Source organism: Anser anser, assembly GCF_964211835.1.
Source record: "Anser anser genome assembly, chromosome: 2".
Classification (NCBI taxonomy): Eukaryota; Metazoa; Chordata; class Aves; order Anseriformes; family Anatidae; genus Anser; species Anser anser.
The window spans coordinates 148,351,110-148,375,074 of NC_139721.1; the positions used below are offsets into that span (position 1 = coordinate 148,351,110).

At 41.3% G+C, this 23,965-nt stretch overlaps 1 protein-coding gene and 1 long non-coding RNA gene across 13 annotated transcripts in view; one reads left to right on the forward strand and one right to left on the reverse strand.

The window, feature by feature from the left end:
• PARD3 (par-3 family cell polarity regulator) overlaps window positions 1-23,965 on the reverse strand; it is a 448,908-nt gene that overhangs the window by 302,172 nt on the left and 122,771 nt on the right. The gene's annotated exons all lie outside the window — the stretch shown is intronic.
• The window catches only part of LOC310895159, an 89,153-nt gene that overhangs the window by 2,501 nt on the left and 62,687 nt on the right, over window positions 1-23,965 (forward strand). Inside the window, exon 2 of the long non-coding RNA XR_014580492.1 lies at window positions 1-23,965. This exon is cut by the window's right edge and continues 62,687 nt beyond it. This is a non-coding gene — a long non-coding RNA (uncharacterized lncRNA).

A 23,965-nucleotide genomic window follows, 5' to 3' on the forward strand; every position in this document is an offset into this window, starting at 1 on the left:
GAAATTCTTCAAGGAGCAATGTAAGGAATTATCACGGCTGTGCCTCTGGAAGCCCAGAAATGCAGGACACGAGCACCAGGCCAGCTCCTGCTGCAGACTGGCCCCCGACACTCAAAGCCCACGACCCCCACGGCACACATTTATGTAGCACATCCACAGGCAGTGCCACATGAAGGAGCGTGAGATGTGCTGCATGCTCCATGTCCTGTGCATGTCCCAAACTTCCTACATAAAGCCAGCTGGGTGATCTTACCACTAAGAACACCTCCACTATCATTTCTGCAGGAACAAGACACAGAACCAAACACATACATTAAAAGATGCCAAAAGGCTACTTGGAGAGAAGCCACACCAGGAGGTCACTACACCCACCAGGAACCACATGCATGGGAATCCGCAGCAGTAACAGCTGCTTTATGCCAGGGATGCTGCTGATTTGGCCAAGCACGTAACACAGATCACTAGACCAGCTGCTTGCAGCCTCACAGTCAATGGTAAACCTATCGTATTTTGATAGGTTTTAAATGTCAAGTTTACAAAGAGCACAGAAAACAAAGACGACTGTCTTGCCTGAAAACAACGGCATCTGCAGGGAGACAGCTTCCACATTGACTCTTTTTCTTTTATCTCTTCTTTTCTCTTCTTTAACTAAAGTTACCATAGTCACACCCAGTGTCCATTTTCAAATACAACGGACAGCGTACTGCTTTCCAGAATTATTCTGCAATGATTACATTCAGTGCATGACACCAGGGGTGCCTCCTGTTCTCCATCTTTCAATCTTAGATCTCATCATCTGCAGTGACCTGCAGAGCCCACCCTACCAGCCATTCTTATGCTGGAAATCAGCAGACAGGATGAACAAACCATACCAAAGCACGAAGAAAGCAGAAAACAGCTAAGCTGTTTAATATTAGTTCAGCTCTTTAACATATCTTCCACACAAATTTGGTGAAAATGGGAGCAATTTGGCTTGTCTGAATCCATTAGAAAAGGAAAAAAAGAAAAAGGAAAAAAAATACACTGCCAAAGACCAAATGTCATTGCAACAATAATAACAAATAATAATAGTACTAATAGTAATAGCAATATTTTAGGCCATTTTCCCCCAGCCCACTACTCCAAGGGGCCTGAACCTAATGCATTAAAGAAGTGGGACTGTGGTAACAGACTACAGCAGGACACACACTGCATTTTTCAGTCACTGAACTAAAAATCTGGAACTAAGAAATAAAATGCAGTAGTAACAAACCACTTTGTTATCCTGTAACAAATTTAATAATTTGTAGGCTTAATTTAGACGGACATGTTTACATTTCTAATTATAATAGGAATGGAAAAGAGGTTTCAATACACGTCCACGCTCTTCATGAATGTAAACTGGCACAGGAAGAAACGCCAGTTTGAACAGGCTATTTCAGTCCCAAAGAAAGCCTGTACTAGTTGTTTTTGTTTGTTTTTTTAAATTGTTTCAGATATTCAGTAACACTTTCAAATATAAAGACAGGAGCTTTGTTGAGATTACAGCCTATGGAAATATTCATTTAATTTCTCCAACGTTTAGCTCCAGACTTATTTCAACTCTTTCTGAAATGGAGACCATTATGAGTTTTTCTATTGCTTTGTTCAGGCCATACCTTATTAGCCAGGTTATATGTACTCAAATAAACAAAAAGCAAGAAGAAAGATTTCTTTTCATATTGACGCATCAGCAGCAGTCTGCATTCCAACATTCATTATTACAATTTCCTTTGATTCTAAGGCAATTAAAAATTAGTAAACACATATGCAGGCTTAATTAATAGACTAGATTAAGTACTTAAATGTTAATTAACTGGATTTTTTTTTAAAATCACACCAGCAATGGTTGTTTACATTTTGATTAAATACTCATACCATATAAAACAATTCATCACTATCATACGGTGCAATTAGGTCATCCTGCTCCACCACGAAACCAGAAATCCTCCACTTCACAAAAATCCATAGAGCTAGACACTTTTGCTGTATTTTTCCCTATGACATGTAAGATTGTCAAAAACATCACTTGAATTTTACGTATTCCTAAGTGTCTCTCTAAAATTTTGGTAATATACTGATGACTCTGATGCTGTCTCATGTGTAGGTATCAGCACCTGTAAGGACTTGAGACTTGTTTCAGCATCAGTTGGGATTACAGCTCTGTTCTCACACCAGAAAGATGGCAACCATTGCTCTGGTTTTCATATCCTCTGCACACTCCTGTCCACTCTTTCTAACATGAAGTAAAACTGAGATCACTTATCTTTTTGAATGATTAAGAGCTATTTTAAATACGTTTTCTCCTCGCCGGAAGGATGCTTATCAGATAATTTCACAGAAGGACATTCCCAATTTGTTCTACTGTTCAGAGGCCCGTTGCTCTGCAGTTGATCTGTTGAGGAACCGGACGCGTCTCAGTGCCTCTGGCTGCACTGCAGGCTTCCCCTGCTAGCCCATACAACGATATCCAGATGTGGCCTCACACAGCTCACTGTGTAAGCTTACAGCTTACTTACACAGCTGCTGTGCTCTCCTCAAGTGTGTGTTACACGTCTTCTCCTACAGGATGGCCCTTCGTATGCAAAACTGCCTTTCACACAAGTGATTGTGTTTCTGCTTCCAGCAGAGAGCAGCAGAGGTGCTCACCTCCAAGGCATTCCAGAGGACGGGTGCAGCTCCATGCCCACCTCCGGCTGGGCAAGGATGCTGGTTCTCGCTTCACGCTTAGCACCAAGAAGATCTCAGTTCTAATAACTGAACTAAATAACTTTCATAGGAAAATTTGGATCTTGAAGAAAGAGATTTTGATGGTCCAAATGAAATTCTACAATCTAACTTGGCCTTCCAGTATATCTCTTGCTAAAATAGTTCCTTCAAGCTTTTCCTAAAAATTGATGCCAGAGGGTTACACCTAGCCCTGTCCAGCAGTCCCCAAGAACAGGTCTCTTTCGCACACACCTTTAGACAGCAACCTGATCTGCTCATGTGGGAGCATTGCCGTATACTTTCGGACGTGCTGTATGTAGAAATTGGACATGGAGAAGGCTGACAGAAAATATAACCAAGAGCATCACCTGCAACCTGTCCTCCTCGGCCTAAAACTTCTCCAGAAGTCATGAACTCTTAAGCAAAGCCGTACCACGTAACTGACCACACACTTCCTTTGCAATGAGCACAACTGAAGAACACTCAAGAGACTGCCAGCAAATGTCTAGAGAAACTCTGCAGAATTGGCAATAGCCGTGTGTAACCCAAAGCGGTCAGCATGGGCTGCTACTCAGTCCTACAGTGCTACGGTGCAGAACCGAAGTACTCGTTTACTGCTCTTGCCCAGCAGGAAATCAAATTTCAGCTCAGGCTCCAAAGTGTCCTGAAGTACAAGTTGCTGCACGTGTGAATGAACAGATAAGTACAAGAGTGAAAAAAAAAAAAAAATTGGGAAAAAAATTAACAAAGTAGTAGCTAATTATTATTAAGATGCCAAATAATTTATATATGAAATCAATTTGTAGGCTTTCTGATGGCTGAACTGACTTTAATGACACCATGGCATACCTAAATATTTATTTTTCCTTGAGCTTCACTTTTCTACATGGCTTATTAAAAACCCATTTAAATACAACTACTGCATCAACAAACTGGTAAGAGGAAATAAGGAAAAAAGGGACATTTTAACAAATAAGGCACCGCTGCCCACAGCCATAAAATAGGATCAATTAGAAAAAGGAGGCATCCTGTGTTATACCTCCAGCCTGAGACCTGCACCCCCTCAGCACTGACTTAGAGATCACCCAATATTTCAAAAGAAGAAAAAAGGCAAGCGCAGTTTAAATTTTAGATGAACTAACACAAAACATAAGTCTTTGTAATTTCAATAAAGTCTTTACCTGTCCTAATCAACTTCAGTCAGAAGTCAGAACTAGCTTTCAATAACAACTTTTCAAAGTAGTTTAGCTACAAGGGAGCAAAACAACTGATATTCCTTTAATCGCTTTATTGCAGTATTGCTTCTGAAAAAAAATATGAAGGCCATTTCAAGGGTCACATTCTGCTACCAAATTAACAGTTTGTGTTAGATCTTATGTGACTTACACAGAAGTGTAAGCTCATATAGAGTAATCACAACTGGAAGGAACCTCTGTAGGTCACCTAGTCCAAACCCCAGCTCCAATTAAGGTCAGCATGAGGAGGTTGTTTGGGCCCACGTCCAGTCAGGTTTTGAATATCGCCAAGGACAGAGACTTCACAACCTCCTTAGGCAACCTTTCCCGGTATTTGACCGCCCTTGCTTTTAGGATATTTTTTTCCTTGCACTGCACTGAATCTTCTTCTGTTGCAATTCGTGTCTGCTGCCTCTTGCACTGCTCCTGCACGCCTCTGGGAGAAGTCCGGCTGCCTCTTCTCTGTACCTGACACAGAGCAGTTACAGACAATGCTGCGTGCACACCAAACAGCACCCCTGAAGGCCTAAGGCCTTCCTAAGCCTGAACCCCAGGTCTCAGCCTCCATTTCCATGGGATGTCCCCCAGTCCCCTAAACCATCCTGGCGGCCCCTGGCTGGGCCAGCATAGAAATGTCTTTCTTGTACTGGGGAAGCCAAAACACTTCAGAAGCAGAGCGAAGTAGCTACTTCCCTCAACCTGCTGGCCATATGGTTGCTAATAATAGCCCCGGATGGAGCTGGTCTTCATCACAAGGCTGTCCACCAGGTCTGTTCCTATGCAGCCAGTGGGCCCCCAGCCTACACTGCTCTATGGGGTTTTTCCAGCCCAGGTGCAGGACTCCACATTTGCCTTTGCTGAACATATTCTGCCCCCTCAAAAGCCCCTGATATGAAATAATCACGGCTGGAAAACATATCACAGATCTGACTGAAAGTCATTCTCAAATCTGCTGACTAAGCAAACACCCTTCCCTTTCGAAGCTCAACATAAAATACCAAGTTAAATCGTATTTGCAAGATCAGAACTCATCTATTAATTCAAAGAACACTTTAATTGTACAGATAGTTTGAGAATCTGCTGCTTTCATAATTCTTTAAGAAATGATTCTGAAGTAAATATACAAGCTTTTTATTAAAACATTGCTTTTGATTATTCATTTCCTACAGCACTTTGATCTGAGAAATTCTAGAAGCAATATTAAATTGCAATCTAATCTTCTCCCAGTAGGAATTAAATACAGTTTTAGTTACTATACTGTAATTTACTAGACTATTTTTAAAATATATTAGTTTGAGATGACATATTTTTAAAAGACTTTTCCTCCCTTCTCTCCCGTATTGCTGAGCAACAGACTGAAAGCAAGCATGACTGTGGCACCCTGGAAAGCACATTGTGTCTGTTCCGACTGAATTGCTCTCTGCTCGACCTCCATGCTGAGGTACAGACCAAGAAACAAGACAAGAATTGGGCAGTGTTAGAAGTATTACGGGGACAATTAGAGGTAGATGCCGCTGAGCTTCCTGTCGGTTGGCTGGATGTGCTTTTTCATGACCTCAGGCCTTGAATACACCAGATATACCATGATGTGCTCAATGAGCACCAAGCCGCCAGCCCCGGTGTGTGGCCTGCCAGCCAAGCACATACAGAGCATGCACAAACTCAGTCCTCTGCAAGGCCCTTCTGGCCTGCTCACCTGGCCAAAGTACGGCGTGGGCACAGCAAGCCCAACGCCACAGCTGTAGCAGCCCTAGAACCCAGCAGCCCTGCCCCAAATGGCCAGAAGGCATTCAAGGCAAAAAGAAACGCCAGAAGCAGTCTGTGTGTCACGAAGCTGACGCACGCTGGGAGAAGATGACGTATGCAGGTTGTTTTTTCGGTAGGTGTGAAGTGAATGCTCCAGTTCGTTGCTTTAGCTCATGCTCCCGAGAGCTGTGTTCCTGCTGTTCTCTTTCAGCACGCTAAGGAAGGCTCCCAACCAGTAAGAACTGGCTACCAGCCCAGCCTTCCCCAGGGAACACTGATCCCCACCGGTACCAGCTGCCCTGGCAAAAGAGCAAGCGATGCCATCAGTGCACTGACCTCCAGGAAGATGGGTGCAGCCACACAAAAGCCCAAAAGCAGAAACCCTACAGGTGCATCGCGCTGCAAAAGCAAGTGATCCGAGTGAGATTTTGGGGGAAAGAAATTCCTGAGCCTGTAACTAAAAACAAAACTACTTCTAGAATGAGAGTGTAAGAATAGAGAAAAATATTTTCATTTCTTTTAAACAACCTTTATTTTTTGTTTGACGATTCTCAGCAAAAAATGAAGATATTACAATTGGACAGAAGAAAACTGAAGTTTTCTTCATTTGCTGCAGTCCCTCCGCACAGCAGACACCAAAACGGTTAAATCAATGCTCAGCTGGGATATGAGAACAGCTGGGGAAACTGCCCTACATTAGAAAGCTTTTCAATCGTGTTTTTTGTTGTTGTTTGTTTTTGGTTTTTTATCATAGGGCTTTTATACTGGTTTGTTTCTTCACCGACTTGTCCCTTGAAAGCACATAGAATACAGTGCTATCCTGTTATTTTCTTAAATCTTCAATTTATACAAAAAAGATTTCTTCCAAAATCCCTTTGTACAAACAGACCTCTTACACTAGGCTAAGGACATACCCTGCAAAACTACCACAGCATATGATTCGCCATCGTATCTCTTTAGCTCATTTTGAAAAGAAATAGGGAAAAAATAGATCTATTCTGCTTTTAAAGAGGAGTGCAAAGAAAACATGGTATCAGAAGAGAGTGCATTATGCATGGAAAGCAGCAGGTACGCATCTGAGCACTTGAATAAACCAATTTCATCTCCTCCATTTTTGCTCCCTCAGCACTAATTTATGCGAACTACACTCAGGACAATGTTCTTAATATTACTTTGAAAGCAATTTTACATTTTATTAGAGTGCACTATAAAATTCTCCCTCCTCTTTTAAGAGGGCAAGGCTCGAAAAGATACCCAGACTGTTCCCCATTCAGCTGAGCCTGTGAGGATGGGATGACTCCGCAGGTCAGCAGACTTCCAAGTCAACAGTGTGGGCCACGGAGGAGTTTTGTGTTTTATTTCTGACACAGAGGTCAGCAGTTAAACAGTGACGCTATGCAGTAAGTAATCCAGACACTGGGGTTATTAGAGGGGCTGGTGTCGCACCGCAAGATATATTGCTGAAATAAAGATGTATTAAATCTTAACGGTTGTCTCATCTGTCATTAGGAGCTGCAGCCCTTGAGTACCAAGGAAAAAATGGCTTCAGAAACCTCCAAAAATACCAAAGGCTTTCAATTTCTCTGTTACGGGATCAAAACAGCAGCACTGAAAAATCTAAGATTTTAATTTCAGCTGAGGTACAAAAAGGTATCTGGTTAGTTAAGGCACAGTCAAATCTTCGCAAGCTTATTAAACTTCAAGAAAATACATTTTGTAAAATACAGCTCTTAATTTTTAGAGTATGTGCTGTTCAGTGTAATTTGCATGCAAAAGCCAGGAGAATGTGATTAAAAATACCCATCTAGAGACACAGATGAAAAACTTCAAACATTTTCTGATTCCCTTCTGTTCCACTCATTATTTCAATACCTCACTACAACAAAGGAATAGATAACACTTGTCCTTGACATTAGCCTAAATTATCTTCAGTGTGCAATACAATACCTATTAAATAAGGCTTATTTTAAATCAACGTCAAGGTCTGTTCAAAAGGTAAAACTCTATGTACCCTTTACTTTTTGTATAACACTTCCTTTTTTCCCCCCAGAAACTTTTCAGAGGCCTTAAAAAAACAAGATTGGAATGTTTTTTTAGCTAACTTCATTATCTAGTACTTTTTAAATGACAAAGAAAGAGACATTTATTTCTGGCATTTTAAAATAACAATAACGATATTCTTCATTTTATGCATAATGGCAAAAATAATCAGCACATTAGTCAATAACTCTTGTCTCCCTTTCTTTAAGTGAGGTTCTAAAAAAATCTTTAATGCAAACGACTGACTGTTCCCCCATGACTAACTTTTTATATTATTTTTAAATATAACAATGGTGAAAGCAATGCAACAACCTGCAGCCCACTAGGACCACCCTTACAGATCAGCATGCAATGCTCTGCCAGCAGCTATGTGCACTCCGCCAGAGAGGGGCTGATGGTAAGCAGCACGCAACGGGAAAGAGGCAGAGGTTGGCCATTCATTCCTGTGGCATCCCAGGCTTGACTCGCCTGGATTATTACATGAACGTAGGCCAGACAAAGAGCTCTGCTCTTAAGCAGAAGACACCCATTAGATGACATTTGGTAGTGCAGAAAGGGAGAGAATCCCCGAACTGTTGTAGTACAGTTCTTGCTAAGCGCCTCTCAGCTTTCTACAACTGACAGGATTATAATAATCTCTGTATGAAGAAAAAATATCCTGGTGCATCCCCATCCAGCAGTATATCCGCCCACCATACACTGTAATCTGTAGGGACTGTGTTTGTTTCACACAAAACACCCACAAGTTAAACAATGCAGTACCTGATCCCCAGGGACTTTTACTAAAACCTAGTCTCCCAATGCCAAAATCATTTTCAAAACGATCTGGGGCCAGATTTTGAACAATAATCAGCGCACTGGGTTGCAGAAAGGCACCTCACTTACTTACACCCTGTAAAATCATTAGGAATTAGATTCCAAGATATTTTTGAAAGTCTGCTTTTAAAGGCTGCCTGGTGGCTTTTCAAATCTGACCTCTAAATGCTTATGAAAACAAACACGAGCAGAAATAAATGCAGCAAGAAGAAATGAAGATAAACATCTGAAGACCTCAGAAGAAATCTAGCCGGTTAATACCATCACATCCAATATCAAAACACAACTGCTGGAAGCCAAGTGCTTTTGTCTCTGTGAAACACAGGAGTGAATAGTAAAGGAGACCCCCAACATTACTCTAACGATGCTTTGCATCAGTCTGTGTTTCTTGATTACTTGGCACAGAATACATGCCACTGCCTTACAGTGCTCTGTTTATGTAGGGATGCATTGTAACCAAAGAGAGAGGAACACAGGCAGTTGGCTGGGACTTTACTCCTAAATCATTCAGTGTGAAATCTTCAGAGACCCCAGACTCAATTTTCAGAAGTCATTTTGGAAATTAATTCCCTAAATCACTGAGGAAATTGGACCTGATGCACCTATATCACCTACATGAACCTGCGAAACATTTTTAAAAAGAAATACCCAAGATAAATTACATTTGTATGTGTAATCATTTCAAGCTACCAAACTTGGGAACACTGTACCATTATTACACTTTAGCTTGATTCCCCCCATACAGATGAATGCATTTTCCAACACATAATACAAGTAAGTCGCCCAGACTGTGGAAGGAGATGCAAGCATTACCAAAACCCGTCAGTGTCAACCTGCATATAAGGGCTTCACAGAAAACTTCAGAAGAGATATCTTCCATTCGTTAGCTGTTCTAATTTCTCCCTGTCTCCTCTCCTCTCTTTCTTCTCTTTTCTCTCCTAGAAAAATTAAGGTTATAAGAAGCTGGCACTCCATACCAGGGCATCAGGCCTGCCTCTGTTTGAAGTGCCTATATTATATTTCATAGTGAATTCAAATATTGTTGTAAGGTTATTAAAATCATTCATGATTTTATCTATGCCAAATGGATCATTACACTGTCAACACTTATCTTTATTATGCAAAAATATGCAGAACTTAACATCTTTTGTTGAGCTGGCAAAACAGTACATTCAGTAGTAACTCTATTTTTCATTAAATTTTGCACAAGGTTAAAGCGTGTGTGGAATCAGATTACCAAAGGTTCCATTCAGAAACATCACACAGAACAAGCACTTTCACTCGTGCAGTAGAAGATTATTTATCTTAAACCTACAAACACATTAATACTTCTGACCAGTGCTCACTGAATTAATAGTGTTCCAACTCCTTGATAGTTCCCTTTAATTTTTACTATGATATGTTCAAAAAAAGCCCCTATGAACTATACCTCCAGTGCTCTTAGGGAATAATTCCCCTGTATGAATACATATATTCCCTTGTAGAGATAAATACAGCAATTGTTTAGATTCATGAACTGACAACTATACCTTTAGTTACTGAAAATAAAATCAGCTGTTGAAAAGGGGAAAAAAAATCTCAGAGAAAGAAGAATACAGGGAGCCAAAAGGCGGAGAGAAAAAAGCGGATGCCAAGGGCTGGCCATATTGCAAAGGAATATTACAACAGTTTGAGATTTGATTTGGTCACTATGGGATCTTCATTTCACCCAGAACTGCTGCGTTAGACAAGGAATGAATTTAGTCCCAATTTTTTTTGCGTTTCAAACATGGCTGCTTTTTACAGAAACCAAATCTTTCAGAACCCAACGTTTGCTTTCAAACACCCTTAAATTTGAGGACCCAGCAAAAAACAAAGTTACTTTTCTTGTTCAGTAGCTGGGAGAGGCTATCTAAGTCCTTGAAAATCAGCACGTTTGGGAGGGCTTGGTTGCCGAATTTCATTTCTCAGCAAATTATACTGAAAAATACAATCAAAGGAGCGTTCACTCTGCTTCTGTGCTTATAGCAGAGATATTTTATTAAGTTTATGTCCTTCTGAGTAAGATTTGGTGATTTTCTGCTGATACGCAGCTATAAAAAATACTATTTTGCTTTAAAATATTTCCAGCTTGAAAAGTATTTTAAGTACAACATAGCCACAGCTGAAAGCAGCTTGAGGATGCTTGTTATCCCTTGCAAGGGACGAGCGAGCAAGGCCAGCTCTGGCAGGATGGGGAGAAGAGCTGGGGGCAGAAGGAGGAAGAATATTAACCCCACAGAGGCTTGGTGCCACTATGCTAACTGCCTGTGCATTTCTCTTCTCTACACTGCCAAAACCCATTTTTTGTGTCTCACCCCATAGGTCCCTTCCCTGTGCCTTCCCCCTGCTATGCCACTTCCTTCCTCCCACTCCTCAGCCTCGTGTTGGGTAGGGCAGAGCTCCCGCGGCGTGCCCAGAGAGCTCCGTCCGTGTTGCTCGACAAATCAAGGACAGAGATCTCACTAAGAGTTCATGTGAAATTCAATGTTATATTAAACAAACAAACAAAAAACCCTCACTATTTCTGTATGCCTTTTCACCTTGCTCATTTCTTTTTCTTTTTTGTGTTTTGGTTGGTTGGTTGGTTGGTTGGTTGGTTTTTCAACATTCTTCTGTGCACACTTCACAATTCTGTTTGATGAAATCTCTCCATAGGTTCCAAGACTACCTTGAATCTCGCCTCTCACCTTCCACTCTTCTCTAAATTTCTTCTCACGGAAACAGGAGTGAATTCAGCCTGGTTACCCCAAGCGTAAGCATCAGTTCTTGGGAAGCTCCAGCCATCTCGAAATAGATTTTCTGTCACACTGTCTCACTAAGCCTTCATTTAATTTTTAAGTCATCAAAAGAAGAAGAAAAAAAGCCATTATTTTCCTTGTATTTCTCCTGCCAGATTGAATCTATGCAATTGTGTGCATTTTTGAAAACACTTTTGGGGTGCAGTTTGCAGTCTGGCACTACACAAAGCAGACACATTGCACAAGGCTTGTGCAGGTTGCTCTGTAAATTATGCTGTCATAAGTGATTAACATTTAAAAGGACTAAACAGAGGAAGCAGATAATACCTCCAAGATCTGTTTTTAATTAAAACATCCCAGTAATTAATATTAAAAGGAAAAGACTGAAAATGAGAGACAGCATAGCTTCTGAACAGAACACTTTCTCATTAGGGGTCACCTTTTCCAGCATGAAATACCACTTTTAGATTACCTGCCTCACTGGAGACCATTCACTTATTAAAACAATTCTGCCCACATAAATACAAAAAATACACATTTAATCAGAAATATTTATGCATTCACTATTTTTCAAGCATCCTTGCTTGAAGATGGTCTTACCCCTCATCGAAAGCCAGCCTTATTTCCCAGTCTCTGTGCCTAATTGTTGTATCCCAAATGATTTCTCTACTTTCCAAAATAATTACCAAACATTATATCATCTCTGCTAAAACAGTAAAAGGGCATCAACATTCAACCCCATAAGTAGCTAAAATGAATAGCGCATACCAGGGAAGTCTAATGCATATAGCCTTTGCACATAAATCAAACCGTCTTACACATTCTGACAGCTCCATCTAGCCACAGCTACACAAAAGTAACTTTATCCCCAGCAGAGTGAATTAATTTACATTCAGCACATACCAGCAATTACAAAAACTCTTGTGGTCAGAAGTGTCATTTCCAGAATGCCTTTGCTATTGTTTAACTATTAGATTAATGTTTTCACAATCATATCGGTGCTTCAGGTTACTTGGGTTTCATAGAAACGTAGGATCAGAAAAGTCCCGTTTTTAAAGGTCCCAAAATTAGAGCATCTGGATAATGTCTGGAACAGATGCTGGGATCAGAACTTGGCAGGAATTCATGAGATAGGAACCTCAAATGTTCCTGTGGAGAACACAGAGCAGAATGGAGCACAACGTGAAAACCCAAAGCTTAAAATGACAGAGTGGGAGAAAGGAGACACGCAAGACGTGCGCACGGCTGACGGAACAGATGAGCAAGAATAAGAGCAAACCCGTCAGCTGCCAGAAGCAGGGGGAAGGGAGGTGAAGGCTCCTCGTTGTGAAGCTCCAGCACCCCCAGTTTACAACCTGCAGCATATTGACCAGCCTCTGGCCAACTTGGAACCTACAGTCGGTTTGCACAGATCGCATGGTCAGTGAGGAGGGTAAACAGCAAAAGAAAGATCATTTTTCTCTGTTTTTTCCTTTTCCATCCATCACTGACAGCTCAAATGATCTGAAATTCACCTTTTTGTGTGTACTGGGGCATTGCATCCACTAGTAAAATAATACATGTCTTTCACTGGAAAACATTGGTGCTAACTAGCTCCAGATATACAGCTCTAAGTAATTTTTATTCATTATATAAATATATTCCTATTATGTTCATCACATAAATATACTCATTATATATATATAAACAATTTGAGGAAATGAGCTCTCATTTCATTCCACATTCTTCTTATTGTCCGAAATGTGAAACACTGTTGACTTGGCTGTTGTAAATATCAGGCTCAGTAAAAATGACCGGAGTACCTGAAACACAGAACGGCTGTAACACCCTCAGAGTTCAGAAAACGCTCTTCTTTAAAGCAGAAACCCCCGGGGAGGAGGGGGTAGTGTCTCAACTATGGTTTGCTCAGGCATAACTAACTGACTAAGTATGTCTAACTTCAGGCATACTTGCTTGAAAGCCCTGGCCTACTCCTGTATCCTGTTAAGGGAGTAAGTACTAGGTACTGTGCCTCACTATCATATTACGCAATTCCTTATGAGAAGTGACAATTGGCTAAAAAAGGAAGCTTTTCAGTTTTTCAGTTGTAGCTAATACAATTTACAGATCACTGATAAAGCATTTTCTCCTTAAGCTGATCTAAATCAAAATTTTAAATGCTTGCTAGTTTACTTGGAGCATTTGAGGTTCAAATCCTACTCTAAGCCCCCTAAAACTCCAAATGATAAATCCTCAAGTTTCAAATTTGTAATAGTTCCATTTTCTACATAATTCCAGAATAACTAATGCGGAAGAAAAGGCGATTACTCCTCAAAGGTGGACGTGTGCAACTGCCTAAAAATGCAAACACGAATTGTAAATCTGCCAAGCTGCTTTTCTTCTACCAGGACACGCACGGGTGGTTAGCCCCAGCTAACGGTACCACATGGCCACGGGATTCAAAGCTCAGTCCAAAGAGGAATTTTACTAAATTCCCTCTGAAATCACACAGGAAAAAGTGCAGTTCTCCCTGCATGCCAGAGCAAAGGTTCCTTCTGTCTGGCAGAGGTAAGCGGCAGCTAACAAAAAGAGAAGAGCCAGCGAGGAGAGTCACCCCGCTGCCCCCCAGCCCAGGCTGTCACTGTCAGCACTGGCTGCCAACCACACAAGTTTCTTTAAAACTAACCTCAATAACAAAAATTAAAAATCTATATGCAGAGAAGGAAAAAAAAATGCTTAAAATGCTAAACTTTTCCACAAACATATATCTAACATTAAGGACAAAAAAAGCAGAAACTGTGCTTTGGGTGTTATAGTACAGATATTTCGGGGGGGGAGGTGGTGGGGATGAATGGCACTGGGGGGTTTTTTGGAGGTTTTGGGCCCTGGAAAAATGCTATTGATTTTATCAGAAAGGGAAACACCTCCTGGACTGTCTCAGACGTCCTTCCACATTCATGTGTAATGGGGAAACATGAGGAAAGGAGAAAAAGAAATCATTTCTAGAGGGGAAAGAGAAGGTACACTGCAACTGAAAGTGATTTTTTAAAAAAGTTTTCATGCCTGTCATTTCTAATTCAGCACCGACAGCTTGGCGTTGTTCGAGTTTTCTGTTGCCTCAACTGCCTGTTGATGGCGTCCTCAATACTGTTCAGAGATGAGTCAAAAATAAACACGTGTGCATGTAAGGAAAGCAGCATGTGTATAAACACAGGTCATAGCTCCATGCACCAGTAAGTGCACAGGTAATGATCTTTTTCCCAGGAAACCTGTATGTTGATGGCATTAAGAGGCAACGAAGGGCCGCAGGAGGCGGCAGCATGAGGCGGTCACGCCAAGGCGAGGGGCAGGCTTACAGAAAAGGGCCACAGGAGCACGAGGCCACAGGGCCGGCCTGGAAGGCCCGGCAGGCCTGGGCAGCCATGCCAGAGCTGGTGTTAAAAGTGTTCACCGACTCCTGTTGACACCCGCTGCCAGCAAGGAGAAGATGACAGGGCTACATCTCAGAGCCAGCAATTACAAAGCAGGCCTCCCCCTTCACGGTGGGATTCACCAGTCATCAATTTGTAGATGAAATCCGGGGAATGACTTGTGCTGAAGACCAAGAACAATAAATATTTCTTCTGAGACCACTTAATCCTGCCCCATGAAAAAAGGCCTGTGGCTCCTCCACCCTCACTCCCTGCCTCCCTCAGAAAGCTGCCATGCTCGTATCTGCTTTTGTTCCCTCTTTGTCTGTTTTGTTGCACCGAAGGAAGCTGAATTTATGAGTTTGTGATGTTTATTTTGGGTTTGTTATCAGCTATATTCCTTCAGTTATAATTTAGCAACTGTATATTGAAGACATCCAGGTGGATCCCATCAAGGTGGTGGTATGTGAAGCGTCCTCTGAGAAGACAACTGAGCATGATCACTTTTGTTGTCCGAAACTCCCACAAAATAAAATCTAGCTCCACTTTGGGCTCTGTATGTGCTAGTTCTACCCTATGCCCATCCCTAAGACTCAAGACTCAGTAAAGGGGCTCCCTTGAGTATTCGAACGCCTTCAGCTGGGGAGCACCAGGTGAAGCTACATACAACCTGTAAAGGAAACACTGGTGCTGGTGTTAATCCACTGCAGAGCTGAAAGCACCAGGTGCTCAAGAGTACAAGTATTTTTAAGAACTTAATTCAATATTTTGCACTGCTCTTATGAGCAAGAATGCAGCGCGGATCCTGACACAACACACCTGAAGTAACAAGGGCTCAGTGCTTTCCAGAACAGGCCTGGGGACTGTGGTACGGGCAGGCACATGCCCTACCTCCTCGTGCACTCCTGAGAACGGAAGGACACGTAAGGTTTGTCCCAGAGGGGCTCAGGAAGAGGTTGCCCCCCTTAGCTTTTTGCACAGAAGTGAAAAAGCACAGGGAAGGGTGGGTGAAGAAATGCAAAGCACACTCATCTTTTGAGAGCACGGAACCACTTGGATCAGTCTCCAAGCCAAAAACAACTTTTGAGGCCTGTGAGCAAAAGCAATAAACAGCTCAATACAGCCTGCTCTAAATATTGCACTGGAAGTTCATTAGAATCTAATTTACACTTTGCTGATCCTTATAAATTCCACTTAAAACCAAAGTACTTTTCCATACAACTTCCAGCAAACATTTCATAGGAGAAAGCCCTGTATATTAGTTTTTGTGTTCAGATGCAAGCCTAAGGTTATTGTAGAACATTTTCTTGTGTACAAAGCAAAATTCTATGAAATAATGCTACATCAGAAGAGCCACAATAATTAAGAATATTTAACAGCCCACTTGCCACATATACTTTATAATTCAAAAAGCTGAAAAAAGATGGTTCAGCTAAAGCACTCAAGCTGTAATTAATTCTCATCAAAACACATGCTCAACCTGCATTTTTTACTTTATATCATCAAACTAAGAAAGGTTATTGCTTTTCTTAATTGGTTCTTGAAACGTCCAGTGTATCTTATATGCAAGCACGTCAGGTATAAACAGCTCAAATCTAGCTGGTAGAGACTAGAGTCTTCTAATTTTCTCTTGCATGATTCACATGCAGAGTACACACAGACAAGGGAACAGACACAATCATAAGTGTTGACAAAAGGCTCTTGACAGTGAAACCTGAGGGGATGCTTCTGCTTCCCCTTCCTCTAATCCCTAAATGACTAACTTTAGAAAGCTTGGACCACCTCTCATTTTCTGCTTCCTTAGGTAATAAAATAATTTAAGACCAGTGACTGAATTTGAGATGAAAGGCTTCTGATTAATGTATATCATCTGTCTGCTCTGCTTTCCAAAACATGGGAATTGGTTGGGTTTGAAATCCTGCAGCTGCATCCTCCACAACGACTGAAGCTGAGCACAGGACAGCTCTCCCGGAGAAGGAATGTGCAGCATGCAGCCAATGCGCAGAACAGAGACTACCAAGAAACTCTTCACTCTGAGACGGTATGTGCAATAGGCTGGCCACGAATGTTGGCTTTGGCTCCTTAGCTCTGACTGCCCAAGAGAAAGGCAGGAGGCATGTGTGTTCCTACTCTGCCGCTATTTATTTGCCAATTCCAGCAGCATGTGATCCCTTCAAAACCAAAGAAAGGTGAGATAGCCAACATCAGCAAAAGCAGGGGCATGTCAGGAGGAGAAGTGGAGGATGGCCACCTGCAGGACCAGTGACTGAAGCCTACTATTAGTAAAACAGATGTTGTTGTGAGCTCCCATCATACCTCTTTGTCAAGATTTGAACATCAAATAAGAAAATGGACACTATGCATAATTTTATTTTTTGTGTTAATTAAGTCATTTATCTGCAACAGGCATGACTACTGGTGATTACAAAATAAAGGTTTAATGTGCTTTGAAGATACAAGTTGTGACTATATTCAGGCTATACTGCTGCGCAGAGAAACAGTAATCAATCCTGCCAGAAGCTGGTTGTCAATGCCAGCGAAACCCAAAGCAGTAGCATTTCACATATATTCTGTAAGATGTTTTTCTGATACCCCAAAGTCTGGGATTTTGCAAGAATGTTAGCAGAACAGCTAGCAAGCAAAAAGCATCAAGAACTAAATTGCTTGGCATCTATACAGCAGCCAGACGTACTTCCTACAGCCTGTGCACCAGAGCCTTCTACACACTCAGCTCCTTCCATTTACATACTGTTAGGCAGCAGACAACTTTGCGAATTGACCTTAAGAGTCAACCATAAAACCATTGCCTGAACGTCACCTTTCAGTGATATTTTTTTCTGGAGAAGCTTTGCGTAACTTCAGACATCAAACTGGGATTCTACATTTGAGAAGCTGGTCTCATGCAACTCCAGAGAGGCGGGGGAACTCAGAGTGCCTAGCGCTCAATGGCTCGCTGCAGGGGCGGAACTCTCTCCCTCTAGCTCTGAGACACGACCGTAGAAGCTTAACTTTAGCACAAATCAGATGCCTAAAATTAGGCAGCTGAAATACCCATCTGTGTTACTCAACCACAGAAGTATTTGAGAAATGGAGAGGAGCAGATAAAAATAGAGTTCTGTAATATTCCACTAAACGAACTAAAAGAGCTACGCTTCCAATTATTAAATTATTAGATGATAATAAATATGAGAACTACCATCAAATGTCATTTACAACATATTAGAAACATTAAATCCCCAGTGCATCTGGTCAAAGAACAAGTATTACTTCAACCGTAGTAACATTACATGTTGTGCATCATCTTAACCACATGGACTAAATCAAGGAACAATTGACTAAAAGGCTGCAGAGATGTAATACATAAGACTGATGTGGCAATTATTAGTGTCCACCAGCCTCTTTCTAGACTGAGGCTACTGTTTAAAAGCTAGTCTGAAAGCAAGAAACAAAGGTTATGTATGAAGTGCTCATAAAATCATGCATTCTGTGATCCAATTTTTATTTTGAAGCAGCAGTTCAAACTGCATCAAAATGACACAAGAGGTCATTTTCATATCTTTGACTCAGCAACCTAACGAGAGTTGACTGTGCTCAAGGAATAAATGAACAGGCCGACAGAATAAAATTTGGACACTCAGACGTCTTTACTCTTGCATACATGAAAAGACTGCAGATTGTCTTGACAACTGTCCAGCTGCATTAGCCACCCAGGCAATCAGTCAAGTGTCTATTGATGTCATACAGAAGACTATGTGGAAAACCAGTGTCATTTTAATTAAAACGCTGCAAGCAAGTTAGGAGAAATTCCTGTTAAAAGTACTCATAATCACCATAACCACACGCATGACATATGTACCACAGCTACTGGCCGCCTGCAGGTCGTAACGTGACCTGCAGAAGTATTCAGCCTTGAGAAAGAAGCAGTCTGGACACAAGCAGAAAGCGGTAAGGGGCTGCCTGCCCCAGTTTCCCTGGAATTGTCCCCCAGGCAGAGAACAAACTGCTGGTCTGGCTGCGGAGCACTCTGCTGCATCCCCCCTCGGTGGGCTCTGCCGAGAGCCTGCCACGCTCAGCTGGAACTGCCCCTCCTGGCGTTATGGGGACGCAGCCCAGCTTCCATTTGCAAGCCATTTTAGACACAGCCTAGTAATGCAGCCGAGTATAACTCTACCTCCCTCAGCGACTAACCACTCTTACCATCCCTGTTACGCTCTGACAGTCAACCAGGAAAGAAGTTATTTTAAATAGGGCAGAGCTCTCATCACAGCTCTTTGGGAGGCATAAGGGACTGCAAAAGCGGGTGGCTGTTTAGATTTAGCATCCCAGGTCTATCCATCCTCTATTAACGGTCCATCTACTTCGTTCTTTTGAGACATGGATCTTCTCAAACGCACTGAAATCCCACGTATACGCTGTTTTCCATTACAGACTTGCAGCCAGAAGTGTTAGACTCATTAGGTGACTGAGGTCGGACGCAGGCAGCTGGCAGTGATATGAACCAAAGCAGCATTTGGGTAGCGATTCGTTTCCCCATGCCCTTGCCACCAGGCGAGAGATCAGGAACGCATTCTGACATTTTGCAACTGGGCAACAAGAAAACAAGCGAGCAATTCGAGGAAAGAGGCATATCCTGCATCCCCCACACGCCACCGCCCAGCGAGCGCTGGGAAGGCCAGGGCTGCCTCACCGCTACGGCGCGCTGCTGACGAGGGAGCCGCATCCTGCACCCCCTGACACAGCACCGCTCGAGTCTCTGCACGCCCCCGCACATATGCCAGGTACTCCCGCAGGCTCGGGATGAATTACTCCTCATCCCCAAGTCAGGCTCCTCAGAGTTTGCAGCACGCTCAGCAGCCTTCGGGTGCCCACGCAGCTACCACTTGTTACACACCACGCTGGGCTTGGATGAGCCAGTTTTTCTACACCAGATGTCCCAGAAAGCGTATTGCACTTTTAAAGCTGCACTCCATTTCAGATTTTTCATTAGAGTTTAAATCTCATGTAACGTGGATGGAGAAAGGTTCGAACCTGTCGGAGTACAGGAAACAATATAGCACATCAGCTCTATTGTCATCACATCGCAAGTGATGGCGCCTCAACAGCAAGTGGCTGTGTGTGCTCACAAAAAGGAAAGGCTGTGGTTTTGTGTTGTGTGTGTTCTGATATCCACAAGGAATAACCAGTGCCCAGCTAACCAACGACTTGCAAGACACCACTGCAAATAAATACATTGCTTTTATTTTCCTTAAAATCATCTTAACTGGCTCTCATTCTTTTCACATCATTTCAGACGGTTAAGGTATTCTCCTCCCACTGGACAGAGAATGAACACATTACCTGTCCATATTACAGGGCTCCTGACAGCCAAATAAAACATGGTTATTACTGTCAGCACTCAAATGGAATATTCTGAACATGGCAAGAAGTTATTAGCCTGTTGTTCAGAAGACAAGTTTCTGGAAAAGGGAAGGAAGAATATTTTACTTTTCTGGTTGGGGGTTAGTTGTTAAGTTAGGTTTTTCTTTTCTTTTTTTTTTTAATCCTCTTGAGGAGATGCAGGATATGAATTCTAAATCAAAATACTGGTAAATTAAATTATTTTTCCTTAGAAAAAAATATAATATTACCTTAAATTCTATATCTTAAATTATACATACTAAATCAACCAGGTAATGTCATTTCAGTGCACAGTAACTTCACAGCAAGTAAAATCTGTGATACGACAGGCATTCTCTTTAATAAAGATAAACCTAGGAGCATAGGGGCACTAAACAAAAGCAGCCACTTCACTCTTTCCTGCTGCAGTTTAAAAAAAAAAAAAAAAAACGAAACCCACCATGACTGCTGACATGTTCATATACCAGCTTTACCTATTTTAGCTAGGTTCATCTGTAATTACATAGTATTATCTACTGCACCTAATAGTTGGAAAATATAAAACCCTAATGCAACAGTGAAGAGAACAGGAAAGGGAAATTCTTTTCCAAGCGGTGGCAAAAGTGGGAAATTGAAAATCGGTGAGTTCTCATCTTTCCCAGCTTGCTACTGGGGGAGCAAGTGCACTGACAATAGTGCTTCTTATGCCTTTAGTGGAGGAGAGCATCCAGCGTGGTACGGGGCCAGTCTCATGGTAAGTGGCTCCCAGCACATGGTGCCAGGCAGCCGCTATCGCTCCTGTTGCGATGAGCAGCTGCCAAAATTACAGTTGGCTCCAAAGGTTTTCTCTGAGCATCCTTACTTTCTGAAGTCATCCAGAGGGACCAATACTGTTTGATGATGAAATAGCATCCCTAGATAGCATGCACATAAAAATGGCATTAAAACAAATTAACTATGTAATAACATTCAGCAGCAGGCCATTTTGACATTTGAGCAGAGAAGTCCACTGATACCTTCCATGTGTATTAGAGATACAATTAGGTCCATGTGGAAAAGCAATTCTCAAATGTTTCTAGAAAACCAGGCATTTATAAAAAAAATACCCACAGCTGCGCTTGATCTACCCATCCCAAAATCCTGCCTCTAACAGTTTTCAACAGCAGATACCAAAAGACCAGGGCAAAAATGCTTCCTACCTCAGCTAGCGAGGGGCTTGCAGCTCAGGGACATAGTCGGTCATTTATACTATATTTGTATTTAGACCGTCTAAGCCAGAATTAAATATAAATTGATAATAAAAATATTTTTTATCCAAATATTTTGAAACTGATCAAAATCCAGACTCTTGGACTTTGCACTATTTATGCCACTGTTCAGATCTGATCAGACCTATTCTTTTCAAGCACAGCGTGTTTCAAAGCAAAACTTTCAAATTACAAATCTCACATGTTCTTCTCTATTTTATTCCACAAGAATTTACATCATGCTGATCCATACAAACTTCAAAATATGTTCCAAATCAGCCTGGACGTCCAGCATGTACAATAACCTCAGGAATGATATTTCTTCTCTATTTAAAAGCCCTATTTAGTCCTAAAGAGTTCATTGCATTTAGTTTCAAATTTAAATACTATTTATGCTAACTAGGTAATTTTAAAAACTGCACTACCCTTCCTGGGTTACAGAAACTCTGAAAGAATCCTGGAGAACAGCTTCTGACACGAGAACCATCAAAATGGGGACAAATGACCCAGGTTTCTTTCAGCAGGCTGGCTACCTCCAGAACACAGGTTGCTTGCAATGCACTGCAGTGCACCCTTTCTCCAAGAGCAGCCTCTTTGCCTTCCTGAAAAGTCTCAGCGCGCAGTGGAAACACTGTCAAAACTAATAAAGAGGTGCTCTGAAATTTGATGGGCTTCTCTGTACTTCAAGGCACGTTCAGAAGAAGGGAGGCGTCCTCCTGTGAGAATGCAAGTTCTGCAGTCACGCAATGGTAGGGCCACCAAGCATTTTCTCCTGATTGCAAAGTGATAAATAGTTTTTCTGTCCTTAACTGTTCAGAGTAACAATAAAACAGCAGGAACATAACACTGTTGTGTTCTGTTTTCTAAGTGATTCTGTTTTTCATTATGCTAAATCATATTATGTTGTATTTATACTCCTTTCTGAAAAGGAAAAAAAAAAAAGGAAAAAGAACTAAATAAGATTTTAAAACCTTTTAAATATATCAAAGTACTTTGCAAACATGGTTTACGTGTTCACTTTCTATGAACGATTAGGAGTCTTTCTATAAAACACAGAAGTCCTGCTATTGTAATTGCATCACGTCTTTCAAACCAGGTACTCGATCATATATATTAATTACTAGTTCTATTTTTATAGGCCTGCATTGCCACAGAAAGGAAGCAGGAGAAATAGGAGTTGAATAAGTATGCTGAATCCCGAATTTAAAGTGATAAATGTGAAGAAAAAAATAATGTGCTCTAAAAGTAACCAAAACTGTTGGGAAAAGGAGAAACAGTTTATTTTCCCACATCAAGAGAACAGTCTTTAAAATTTTAAGCTCTCTCAAGACTGAAGTAAATATCATAATGCACCACTTCAGCAAAGCCACTGAACAACTGACAAATGTATTAGCTCTGACAAACACATGTTTTTAAGTCTATTGGAAAAGTAGAACCTGAATTATCTTTTCTGAACAGTTATTCATAGAATGACGAAATACCACTAGTCCCATTGAGTTTTGAATTTTTTACTTCTTTTCATAAAAATTAACACTTTCCATAGAACCCAGTTTGTGACTATTAAGGTTCTACTACAGTACCTACATTTTGTAACATATTTTCCAACATTCAGTAATGAAATTTACAAAGACACAAATATAAAGTACATGTATAATATGCACTTCCAAGGTCCTTGTGAGAGGCCCCTACCTCTGTGAGGGCATCTTTGATGAGAATCTATGGGGTTTGTAACAAATCATTTTGTGAAACATAAGCATACTATCTAAACAGCATCTTAAAACCTATTCAAAACTGAGTTCTCTGAGCTGCTTAAGCAATTCAACCATTGATATGATTAATTTTGATGTAAATCTCTCTCAGGGACTTTAATGAGCCAAGTCAGGAAAATCCAAATCAAATTAAAGAGAGGTAAACTGGATCTCAGGAGCTCATAAGTAACGATGTTAACAATATTTCTCAATACTATCTAGAAATTACATGTTTATAATTGTTTTAAAATGTAGTTAGTTCCATAAGAAATAAAGAAATTACTCAGGGATTCCTAGAAATATTTCTGAAAGATCCAGTTCAGGGGATTCAATATGAAGACAGTGGCTTTGCTCCTCCATTAGGAAGGCACCTCTCCTACCTCTCAGAAATCTGCACACAGCACCTTATCGGGGCCTCAAGTTCTAAGCGGAGGGGGAAATGAGGAGATTTATTTCCAGACCTCCTCATACACCCTGGTATGCTTCTTGCCAAATGCTTCTTGCCTTGGACCAGCATGATCACGGCTGTGCCAGCCTCCTCTGCTGCGTGTTTCTTGAACAAGAACAGAGGGCTACTCTAAGAATCCAGAGAAGAAACAACCAGACTATAAACAGTGGCAATTGCAAAAAGTGCTACTCTGTGAAATCATACACCAAAGGAAAACTGATGCGGACATAAAACTGAGTGCAGAGACAGCAAAATGTCTTCACACCATCAGTTGCAGTTGATGTTTTTTTCCCAAACCTTTCACACGAAAAACGAGCAAGCAAGAAGAAGAAGGCTTTACCAGTCCAGATAATCAGGACACCTTCACATACATCAATGTACAGTTAATAAACTCCCTTTTTTCAAATCTACCTTATATTTAAAATAAACACTCC